Here is an 11982-nt window from a genome sequence, read left to right as displayed (position 1 = left end):
CGTGTACCAATGACTATACACCAACATTAACATACACACGCAACATACATACACATAACACACAATTGCACACAGGGGCGGGGCACATTGCCACATATACCCCCCCTTGTGCGCAGCACACATGGCCTCAACGGCCACCTCCCCCCTTAAAAACCCAGCAGTCCAGGACAAAGTCTCGGGCTGGGAAGGGAGGCTTCAGTGGGCCCATGGCTGGCCATGCTGTCAGCACCCCTGCCGGTAGTGGCACGGCTGACAGCCTGTTGGTCCCGTCCTGCAGCGAAAAAGCTGCGGGGGCAGGTGGTCCCCCGACCTCCCCCTTCTTCGTAGCCGGCAGCTCCCTCCTGTGGGGCTCCGGCCACAAGAACTCCTGCAGCGAAACTGCTGCTGGGGAAAGTGGTCTCCAGACCTCGTCCCCCTTCTTTGTAGCCAGTAGCTCCCTTTGGTGGGGCTCCGACCACAGTACTGCCGGCAGCGAAGAAGCTGCAGTGGGAGCAGGTCTCCGGACCTCCCCCACGATCTCCGGCAGCGAAACTGCTGCAGTGGGAGCAGGTCTCCGGACCTCCCCCACGATCTCCGGCAGCGAAACTGCTGCAGTGGGAGCAGGTCTCCGGACCTCCCCCACGATCTCCGGCAGCGAAACTGCTGCAGTGGGAGCAGGTCTCCTGACCTCCCCCACGATCTCCGGCAGCGAAACTGCTGCTGGGGTTGGTGGTCTCCAGACCTCCTCCCCCTTCTTCGTGGCCGGCAGCTCCCCTTTCTGGGGCTCCGGCCACCGTACTCCCTGCGGAGGTACGGGCAGCAGAGGCAGCTCCTGCTCCTCTGCTCCGGGCGGTGGCGGAAGCAGAGGCAGCTCCAGCTCCTCTGCTCCTGGCGGTGGTGGAGGCAGAGGTAGCTCCAGCTCCTCTGCTCCTGGCGGTGGTGGAGGCAGAGGCAGCTCCAGCTCCTCTGCTCCTGGCGGTGGTGGAGGCAGAGGCAGCTCCAGCTCCTCTGCTCCTGGCGGTGGTGGAGGCAGAGGCAGCTCCAGCTCCTCTGCTCCTGGCGGTGGTGGAACCAGCAGGTATTCACCCTCTGCTGGTGGAGGTGGGAGGGGCAAGCAGTCCTCCCACTGCGGTGGAGGTGGAACCAGCAGGTATTCACCCTCTGCTGGTGGAGGTGGGAGGGGCAAGCAGTCCTCCCACTGCGGTGGAGGTGGAACCAGCAGGCATTCACCCCCTGCTGGTGGAGGTGGGACCAGCAGGTATTCACCCTCTGCTGGCAGCTTGGGTCCTAGGGCTGTGGAAGCCCCGACTTCCCTCTCTTCGGGCTGTGGACGCACCGACTCCTCCCTTTTGGGCTGTGGACGCCCTGACTCCTCCCTGTTGGGCTGTGGACGCACCGACTCCTCCCTGTTGGGCTGTGGACGCACCGACTCCTCCCTGTTGGGCTGTGGACGCACCGACTCCTCCCTTTTGGGCTGTGGACGTTCGGGCTCCTCCCACTCAGGCGTAGGACGTTCGGGCTCCTCCCACTCAGGCGTAGGACGTTCGGGCTCCTCCCACTCAGGCGTAGGACGTTCGGGCTCCTCCCACTCAGGCGTAGGACGTTCAGGCTCCTCCCGCTTGGGCTGTGGACGCTCAGGCTCCTCCCGCTTGGGCTGTGGAGGCAAAACCAGCAGGAATTCTTCCTCTGCTGGTGGAGACGGGGACAGCAGGCATTCTTCCTCTGCTGGTGGGACTGCTACCTGGGCTGCTGTTCCACTTATAATTGCCTCCAGGTAGCTGAGGACCAAACCCACACCTTCCTCCCAGGTGCTTACGGTCTGCTCCCTTGCATAAGCCTCCCATCGTTCCCTATCCATAAACTGCAGGAACTGGACGACTACTGGTATAGACTGGGCCTCCAGCCCAGCATTTTCCAGCATCCAGTCCCGCACTTTGATGTCGTCTTCTGCCATTTTTTTTTTTTATTTTATATATTTTTTTTTAAATCCAAAACTGCGGTTCCTGCTCTGGCCTGAGTCCTGGAGGCGCTGTCGATCCCACGCAGGACACCACGTGTCACGAAGACGGCCGGAGTGGGTGGCGTCAGACCAGAAACAGGAACACAAACGACAGAGAGATGGGGTTTTGGTGAGGCTGAACGCGTGATCGCGTTCAGCATTTAATAAACAGAACAGAAAATAAAAGGTTGGAACAGACAAAAACACGGGACACGGCACTTGCGCCAAAATAAACAGACATACAAAAACGCACTAAACACAAACGGTGCACGGAGACAAACAAACACGGTGAGTACACACACTTATCTTTGCTTTTAATGATTTTAACTCTCTCCTCTCTCTCACCCGTTCTCCTCTTCCGAACACCTAACCCTGAGTGCAAGAAATGTGCGTCTATATATACTATTGTGCTGGGATTCAATTACTAATTAATTATTCACTTGAATCCCAGCACGTGAATTAATTCTGTGCAACCCCGTGCTCACATATTACATTTAATCAGCACGTGAAGTGATTTGTGCTCTCCTCGTGCCTAAATACAAATCTACCTTTTTAAATACACGTGAAACACAGACCCGTTTATATCCCGTGTACCAATGACTATACACCAACATTAACATACACACGCAACATACATACACATAACACACAATTGCACACAGGGGCGGGGCACATTGCCACAGTTAAATATTCAAACAGAGTTGCTCTCTTTGCACAATCTCTACCCCCATTAATATCTAATGTTCCTATATTAAGAGTCTGCATTATAGGTTTTAAAGGAGAAATACACTGGAATTTACACACACTAAAAAAGAAATAATGCTTGTGTAGACTTATCCATCATTACTTTTTTAGAGAGGCACGAACTTTACTTATTATATTTTTTAACTGATCTCTTTCCCTTTGCTCCATTCCCAATACAGTTGCATTACGTCTAATTTGATGTGCCGTATTTAAAAACAATTTTAAATCAGGGAAGTGATCAATAACTTCAATCCCTCTTTTCCCTTTGATAGAGCTTAAAAATGCCTGAATGCCTTCAGCACTATACCCCCCTCTCGCTTGCTGACTAGCCGAGAGATCAGAGCTAACCGATGAGTCAGTATCACTGCCCCCGTCTTCACTAAAATCACCACCACTGCCTGTTGCGCAATGCATTTGAGCGCAATCCACTCTCTCAGATAACTCACTCACTGATTCATCAGCCTGATTGACTCCATCCTTAGAAACAAGGCTGCGTTTTGCTGCAAAACTGTGCCTATTTTTAGCCTATCTTTTCCCTTTGGGGAGTTTAAACTCACCCACTTCCCTCTCCTTCTCTAACACTAAAACTGCTTTTCTCAATCTGTTCTCTCCCCCCACCACACTGTCCGTCAACTACCACCCCCACCACGGGTGTTTTAGACGATTCCTGCAACTCACTTTCCCCATCTACCACACCAGACTCAACCAAACCAGGGTTGACTTTTTCAGTCTCTCTTTCCGTTCTACTATCTACAGCGCTGCGATCCGAAGGTCCATCAACCTGGCTCCTCGGCTCAGCTACGCTCTCTCTCACCTCAATGACTTCTTCCCCCTCGCTTTCAGTTTCTCCTTCAGTCCTCTTACAGTTCTTTGCAATATGCCCTTTATGGCCACATTTAAAACACTTCATTGTATCAAAAGAAGCAAACACTACGTATTCGCTACCCTCCACCCGAAACCTAAAGCTACATTCAGCTCTCCAGTCGGGTCATTCAGTAGCATATATACCTGTCTCCTGAAAGAAACTATGTGCTTTAACTCAGGGGATTTACAACCCAGATGAATCATTGTAATGCCTGACATTATTTGACCATGACGACTTAGCTCTCTCACTATAAGTTCATTTTTCAGAAAAGGCGGAATATTGGAAATTGTTATTTTCCTAGCGGGAGCCGCAAGAGTCAGAACAGACACTAACACTCCGTCAATAACCAAACCTTGCTGAACCATTTCGGAAACTATTATTTCATTGCTCAGAAATACAACTACAACCTTATTCATCCGTGACACCGACTTGATATTCTCACACCCAATTACTTTTCCAAGTTCTACCACACATTTCTCAACCGGGACAGACACATCTACTACAATTTTTGTGCCATTTCTCCGTGTCATATGTTCAAAATTGGGAACTGAAAAAAAGAAAAGAACGAAAAAAACAACAGGGGAGAGAACCCCTCACTCACTCTGAGCTCCACACGCTGCAAGCACTCCCGACAGGCACCGCAACAGACAGACAGACAGCACGAGTAGATAGATAGATAGATAGATAGAAACAGTAAAAAAACAAAAAAAACATTGACAGTCAGATTAAAATGGAAACAATAGATCATAAAAATAGGTTTTCAATCTTGACTTAAAAATTGCAACGGTTGAGGCCTCTCTTATAGATCCAGGGAGAGTGTTCCACAGTACAGGGGCTCTACAACTAAACACTCTACCACCTATGTTTTTCTTAAAAGCCCTTGGGACAGCAAGCAGCACAGCATCCTGTGATCAGAGAGGCCGCCCAGGAATATAAGGGACTAAAAGATCCCTTAAGTATGATGGGGCTAGACCATTCAGGGCTTTGTAGGTTAAGAGTAGGACTTGAAATCAATCATAGACCACACTGGGAGCCAATGGAGGGTTGCTAGCACAGGGAAAATATGTTCACATTGTTTTGTTCTTGTTAAAGCCCTGGCTGCAGCTTTTTGTACAAGCTGCCATTGGGATAAAACATAGCTTGGAATTCCTGAAAACAGGGCGTTGCAATAATCAAGCCTAGATGATACAAAGGCATGCATCAATCTCTCAGCATCATGCAGCGAAAGAAAGGGTCTTACTTTAGCAATAGTTAGATGCAAAAATGACACTGGTTACATTCCTAATATGCGGTTTGAATGAAAGATCTGTGTCAAAAAGTACACCCAAGTTACTCATTTCAGCTTTCAGCGAGTAAAGGAAGCTGTCCACTGGGAAAAAAAAACACATGAATTTGTATTGTTTCATTGACTCTTTGATCCCGAAAGCATTACCTCTGTTTTATCTGAATTTAACAATAAAAGTTGTCCGACATCCACAGCTTAATATTAGCAGGTTGTCAGAATATTTGAAGAAAAAGTATCACCCGGTTTTAGAGACAAATATAGTTGAGTATCATCAGCTTAACAATGAAAATTGACCTCATGTCTACGGACAATATCGTCCAGGGGCAGCATGTATAGGGAATAGAAAATTGGTCAGAGAGTAGAACCCTGGGGGACGCCACGTGCAACTTCAGTTTTAACATATTGTAGCCTATTTAAGATAGGATTCAAACCAGGACAGGACACTACCTGACAATCCTATAAGACTATTAAGATGTTCAAACAAAATAGGATGATCAGTAGTGTCAAATGCTGCACTTAGATCTAAAAGAATAAGAACCAAGGGTGAACCTATATAGTGTCGGTACTATGACCCAGGCAGAAACCTGACTGAAATTCCTCATAATGTACTGCTAGGAAGGTATTAAGTTGGTTAGCTACTACATTCTCTAAAACTTTAGACAGAAAGGGGAGATTAGAAATAGACCTAAAGTTGTTAAGGATTTTGGGATTCAGAGTAGGTTTTCTAAGCAGTGGTTATACTACAGCAACCTAGAAGGAGTTTGGAACAGTACCACATGAAAGCAAACTATTAATAATATTTAAAGCGGTATTATTAATCCTAGAAAAAACTTCTTTAAGCAGTTTAGTAGGAATTGGGTCTAAAGCGCATATAATGGATTTTGTCCTACTAACTAAGTCAATTAAATCTAGCTGATTAATTAAAGTGAAAGATTCAAAGGTTCATTCTGGTGTAGCAGGACCTAAAGAAGTAGTTTTGTCAGTGTTGTAGGATGGCTTGTTTAAATTGTCGGAACTATTAGTTATCTGATTTCTTAAACTGCCTGTACTATTAGATATCCGATTTTCTTATATTAAGGATTTTTTTTATTAAAGTGATTCATAAAATCAAGGCTGCGTGCTGGTGACAGTGCACCCAAGGAGGGCTCATTCTGCTGGTTTGTTAATTTCACTATTGTAAATCAAGTATTATCTTTATTTGTTTCTATAAGATATAAGTAATAGGCTGATCTAGCTGAAGACAGAGCAGCCTTATATTTCAAGATATTATCTTTCCAGGCGAGTAAGAAGACCTGCAATTTGGTGTCTTTCCATTTACGTTCTAGTTTCCGACATGTATGTTTAAGTGTATGTGTAGTTTCATTAAACCATGGAGAGAATCTTTTAAAAACCACTTTCTTATTTTTGATAGGTGCTACAGTATGAAAAATATTGCTTAGGATGGTGTTATAATTATCTGCTAGCATATCAACTGATCCTGACTGAATGGGAGCTTGAGTAGGCCAGGCTTCCAAAAATATATTAGTTGCTAGTGAATTATAAGGACAACATTTAATATAGCGCATTGTGTGCTTGGTAGAACTCGGTATGAATGGTCTGAAAACACAAGGTCTGTAATTACTAGATTTTGAATATTTAAACCACGAGTGATGACTAATTCTAAAGTTTGGCCATGAATATGAGTGGGGCCAATAACATGTTGAATTCACTGAAGTATCTGTGTGAATGCTGGTACTGAGGACAGTGTAGCTCAGCACTGAGGTACTGCACCCAACTGTAAGAACCGATGTCAAGTAGACAAATGTCAGCTAGAGCCTTCTTCAGTGTACTAGTTAGAAACTGTACATATTGGTGTTTTTATGTCTGTTAGTGAGGGATAGGCCCACCATTGGACAGAATTATTATAAGTCTGTGGGTAATCAAGAATGGAGTAGAGGGGTGTAAAGGTATAGAAGGTACGGGTGGTGGAATAGGTGGTGGATCTTCCAGAGAGAAAGTAACTAAGAAAGAAAAAGGACTGTACCCTGCCAGTGCATAATAAAAAATGACATAACATGCATGTAAAATTTAACCACATTCAGACAAGCAAGCAGAGCTACATCATTGGACGGTGTCTGCTCTGTAAAAAGGTATGTAGAATAACTTTTTTTAAAGGTCCATGCAAAGACTGATCAGGTTTGGGCATGTGGTTCCCAAAGGCACTTGTTCACAGCACAGCCACATAACTGGTTTGGTTTTTAAATCCAGGTCCTTAAAAGGGGAAAGTCCACAGCACTTGTCAATAACACACCGGGTGTAAGTGAATTTCAGTCACAATGAAAGGGGCACCAGTGCTGAGGTTGCCCACGCTAATAAGAATCGATTTCAAAGCCTTGGTTATCAATCCTTTTTATCAAAATGATTGTTAAGTACGGTGTGCCTCCTGCCCTGCGTGTGAGCGAGAGCTGCGGAAGGTGAGTCACAGGAGAGCCTGCTCCCTTGCTGGGGAGCGAGTCCATGGGATGAAATTAAATGAGAGATCATGATGGAGACAGGAAGTGCTCTGGGTGCAATGTGACAAAACTCATTAGCGCTGGATAGCAAGAAGGCACCTGTCCCTCAACCGGGGGGTTGCAAGGGGGGCCAGGGGGCTCTTAGCAACCAATAAGAGCTGCAGTCGAGGACAGATTCCTAATGAGCTCCTCTAGGGCAATAGGCACAACAATATTTAACAGAGACAGACGCAGCAATGCTTTGCACCAAGACATCATAGCAGATCATCTACCCACATTGTATTGCAGCTGACTGAGAAGGTAATCCTCAGGGTGCTTGTTGGGCAGTCTGACTCTATCCTGGTTTGTAGGTAAGGCTGTTCTTTTGCCAGCTTGGTTTCAGTTTTAGTTCTGAGCTTTAGGAAATATCCAGCTGTTTCTAGCAATCACTCTGTGAGGTCTATAGCCAGACAGTCTGTTGGCATGAGTTCAGTTTTGCTCAGATTAAATGCAGTGTCTACTACTGTTGGGTATTTTAGAGAGCTGCTTAATGTCACAGAATCCTTTCAATGCAGACTGTGAGTATACAGGTTTTATTTAATACAAATGTTTTACTTTTTGTAATCAGTTAAAGCTGGTAATATCAAAACCTTCAGCTGGTCAGTCTGGTGTTGGTTACACTGGTGCACAAGAAAATTCAGACAGGTGACGTTTGTTTAATAAATTAAATACAGAGAACACATGATGGATGTGTAATGCATCTATCTGCCCTTTGAAGTAGGTGGAATTCTACTCGTGGCTGGCTAGTGTCAGTGGGGGTCCAAGAGGGAGTGTTTATTTGAATGGCAGGACAGTCTATTTTATCTTCTATTTAAAAAAAAGAAAGATAAAAATAGACGATTTAGGTATGCTGGGAAGACAGTCTTCCCAGCATACCTAAATCGTCTAGTTTTATCTTTCTTCTCTCACACAGTCTGCCCCTTATAAAAGTTTCCCATAATAAAAGCATAGCGACGTTTACTAAGTATAGTGAAAGCATGGTGAAAGGTTAGCATTGTGCCAAAGTAAAGCATAATAATAAACATGGTTAAATGCATAGGATAAAGCATGCAAAAACTGCGTAATTACTGTCAACATGAACAGTGGTAAACTTTTATAAGGGCTATCCATCCTCACTCTCAGTCTCCCTCTCTCCCTCTCTCTCCCCAGGACCCCATTGTGTACCCTGAAGAGAGGCTCCATGGCTCATGAGTTGCTGTGTACCATCACCAGTAACAGCAGCTAGGGGGCAGGGGTGAGTCAGGAGCTACATGACTTAGTTTCTTATAGTTTTACCTTGAGCGTTTTGAAGTTATGGCTGAACCCTTGTAATATAAGACCTCATCATTTCCACAGATCATTTTATTTTGCATTGATACCGCCCTCTCCCCCTTCTGTCCGACATGGCCGGCCACTGCTGCTCATCAGCAAGACGGGCCGCTGCAACCTGCAGTACAAGGAGAACACGGGTCAGATGAAGATGCACCAGCACTCGCTGCAGGACCCCTTCATGGACATGCCCTGGCCCTCCTTCCTGCTCGCCTTTCATGCTGGATGGTGTCTGGTCTGATCTGGTGGAGCATCAGGTACCGGAGGGGGAACACAGCCCCACAAGCAGGGCAACAACACCACCGCCACCCCCTGTGTCACCTACGTCCGCTCCTTCTCCTCCTCTTCCCTCTTCTCCATCGAGACGCAGACCACCATCGGCTACAGCGTGCACTCCGTCACCTCGGAGTGCAGCAAGGGCATCCTACTGCTGGTAGTGCAGGCCCTGGTGGGTTTATAAAAAGTTATTTTAAATAGAGTGTAAGACCTCCCGGTCTTAATCAGTTAAGTATTTAATGAGTATTGTATAACAAATGTAATCTTATGCAGTTTTAGGGAAGAGGACTGTGAAGCGAAGCTAAGTTACTCAAACTGTGTGACATTGTATCTCTTTTAATTATAAACACCCTACACATGAGGTATTCACTTTTTATATGACTTTAAGTTGTCTTTAACTTTAGAATTTTGCCTTTTAATGTTCTGTTCATGGGATGACATCTATGGACAGGACAGAGTGTCCTGGAATTTTGATACATCTATAAGGTGATTGGTTGGTTTCCTATACTGTATGTGATTTATAATAAATAACAGCAGCCCATCCATGTCAATATTAGTGTTGTATCAGCCCTGGATGTATTGCACCACAGTTGCTTCAGATGTTACGTCACTTTGCATTGGCGACTGCTGATTGCAGATTCACGATTCCAAAGTCCTGGATCAACACTTAAAACGTTGAAGCTAGACTAAATACTTATATGTTTAGATTGAAAAATGTAGCATAGATATTATTGCTAGGGTTGTTGTGCACACCAATTAGTACACACAACAGATGGGCTATACAGACACACATTCTGTGTTATAGGGCTGCATTCCTATGAGCTCTCCTGGTGAGTGAAGGTAGATCACAACATATACAGACTCTGTAATGGGTTTGTTGTATGAAAAAAGTAGTTGCATGAATTATAGCTCTACCTTCTCAGATCATGTTGCTATTTCAGTGAAAACCCTGACCTCACAGCCCTGTCTCTGGCAGGTGGGTCTGATGTACACTAAGATCTCTCGTCCCGAGAACAGCTCCCGCATGGTGCTGTTCTGTAAGCTGGTAATGACAGACTGACAGACAGACAACAGCATAGACTGACAACAGGGGTACAGACAAACAGGTACAGACAGATGGTAGAGTTTTCAGCTGCACAGCTCACCCACCCTCCTGTGTGATTCTCCTCTTGATGAACTTGGTGCTCACCTGGGCCCCTATGATCTTGTTGTTGCTGCGCAGGCCTCCGATGCAGTACATGAAGCACAGTCAACATCACATAACCAAATACAATTGATAAATTCACATGGGTGGTAGTCCCATTTCTTTTGGCAGACCCTTTAATAATTGATGTCTTCCTCTCATTTGTTGTCTTTGAGGTGTTTCTTGATTGAAATATGAATGTGCTTGCTAAGTCAGTGTATTTAATTACACAAGGGCACTGCAGCCCTGCCACACAGACACAGTGTTGCCCCTCCCAGTGCTTCTCTTCTCCAGACGAGATGATCACCTTCCACCAGACAGACATGCCTGTGTTCGTGGATGAAAGCGGAGACCAATGAGAAATCACAACTCTACAAGATGTCCTTCAATTAGTCGATTATGAAAACCCAGTGATTTGTGTTGCCCCTTACCCTACAATGAATATATGTCTACCTCTAGTTACCAGACTTTTGCATTGAGTTGAGTGTGTCTCAATGGTGCCCTTATATAAGTTAATTTGGTTTGCTATAATATCTATATCTAATATAATATCGAGACCATGGGCCAGGTCTTCCAGAGCCGCAGCTCCTACCTGCCCAGGGAGATCAAGTGGGGACGCAGATTCATCCCCATCCTGTCCCAGGCCAGCACCTCCACAGGCTTCGAGATCGACTTCACCAGGTCAGGAAGGCTGAGAGCAGGGCAGGGAAAGGAGAGGGGGCTGGGAGTGGGAGGGCCAGTTCATTGAATCTCTGCAGACTGCATTCCAGTATGAGGCAGTGAATAGAGGAAAGTGGACGGTGTATTCAATATGTGTTTTTGAAGCCAATGTGTTTCAAAGTTTACAAAGAAAGGGAGATTCTGCAGAAAAAATAGGTTTCCACACTTCTGACAATGATACGCCAGTACCGCAGTAACAATGTGAGCATCCTGCAGTGCAGAAGTCAATTGCCATCATTTGGTACGCAATTGTAAACATGAGGGAGTACATTTTATTGTTTTGAAATCAACACATTAATGAATGGATGTATTGAATACCTGCTGATAAATACTTCTTAGGTACGAGTTTTGCTCATCCCACTCTCGACCCCTCTGCCCTAACCCCCCCCCCCCCACCTCCCCACCCCCCCTCCTCTCTTCTCTGCTCCCTCGGCACGTTCAGCAAGACTGTGGAGGTACCCACCCACCAAGACAGCGGAGGTACCCACCCACCAAGACAGTGGAGGTAAACACCCACCAAGACAGTGGAGTTACCCACCCACCCACTGCAGCTCCAAGAAGCTGAGCAGCCTGTCCTGGTCACAGAGGAGTCCATCGTGGGCGAGTCCCTGGAGGAGAGGCACAACGGACACTTCTGCCCCTTCTGGCTGCAGGTACAGCTGGTCAAGACCCACTTCTGAGCTGCCAGAGCTGGCAGAGTGGACGAGCTGGACCGGCACAGGGTACTGGGGGACAGTGCACAGACCCAAGCACAGCAGACTAGCAGCTCCCATCACTGAGGACAGGCTTGGACATAGAGGGCAGGTAGTTGCTGACTGAGGGAGTGTACAGCACAGTGGATTGAGAGAGGTAAAGGACTGCTGCATCACAGACCATTTTCACAGCTTTTTGTAACATTTTGTTTTTTTTAAAAGAAGACACCAGCCATTCTAAATTAAATTCTAATTAAATAACATTTAAGAAAAATGTGGTCTCATTTTGAGACTGACGCTCTGTCTGTTTAGTCAAAAGAGCCAGCCCTTTTATTACTGTTATTATATTCTTATCTCAGATAGAAGGAATTTTACAATTGAAACAAAGAATTAAACTTTT

The 11982-nt window shown here is 45.9% G+C and overlaps 1 long non-coding RNA gene across 1 annotated transcript; it reads left to right on the top strand.

The window, feature by feature from the left end:
* Window positions 1-7541: 7541 nt before the first annotated feature.
* Window positions 7542-9454, top strand: LOC117435584 (uncharacterized). The gene is made up of 3 exons (XR_004663418.2): window positions 7542-7714; window positions 8553-8637; window positions 8739-9454. It is a non-coding gene; the product is annotated as an uncharacterized LOC117435584 (long non-coding RNA).
* The last annotated feature ends 2528 nt before the right edge of the window (window positions 9455-11982 follow it).

This window comes from Acipenser ruthenus, chromosome 3, assembly GCF_902713425.1.
Source record: "Acipenser ruthenus chromosome 3, fAciRut3.2 maternal haplotype, whole genome shotgun sequence".
Taxonomy (NCBI): domain Eukaryota; kingdom Metazoa; phylum Chordata; class Actinopteri; order Acipenseriformes; family Acipenseridae; genus Acipenser; species Acipenser ruthenus.
This window is presented reverse-complemented; position numbering and strand designations above follow the sequence as displayed.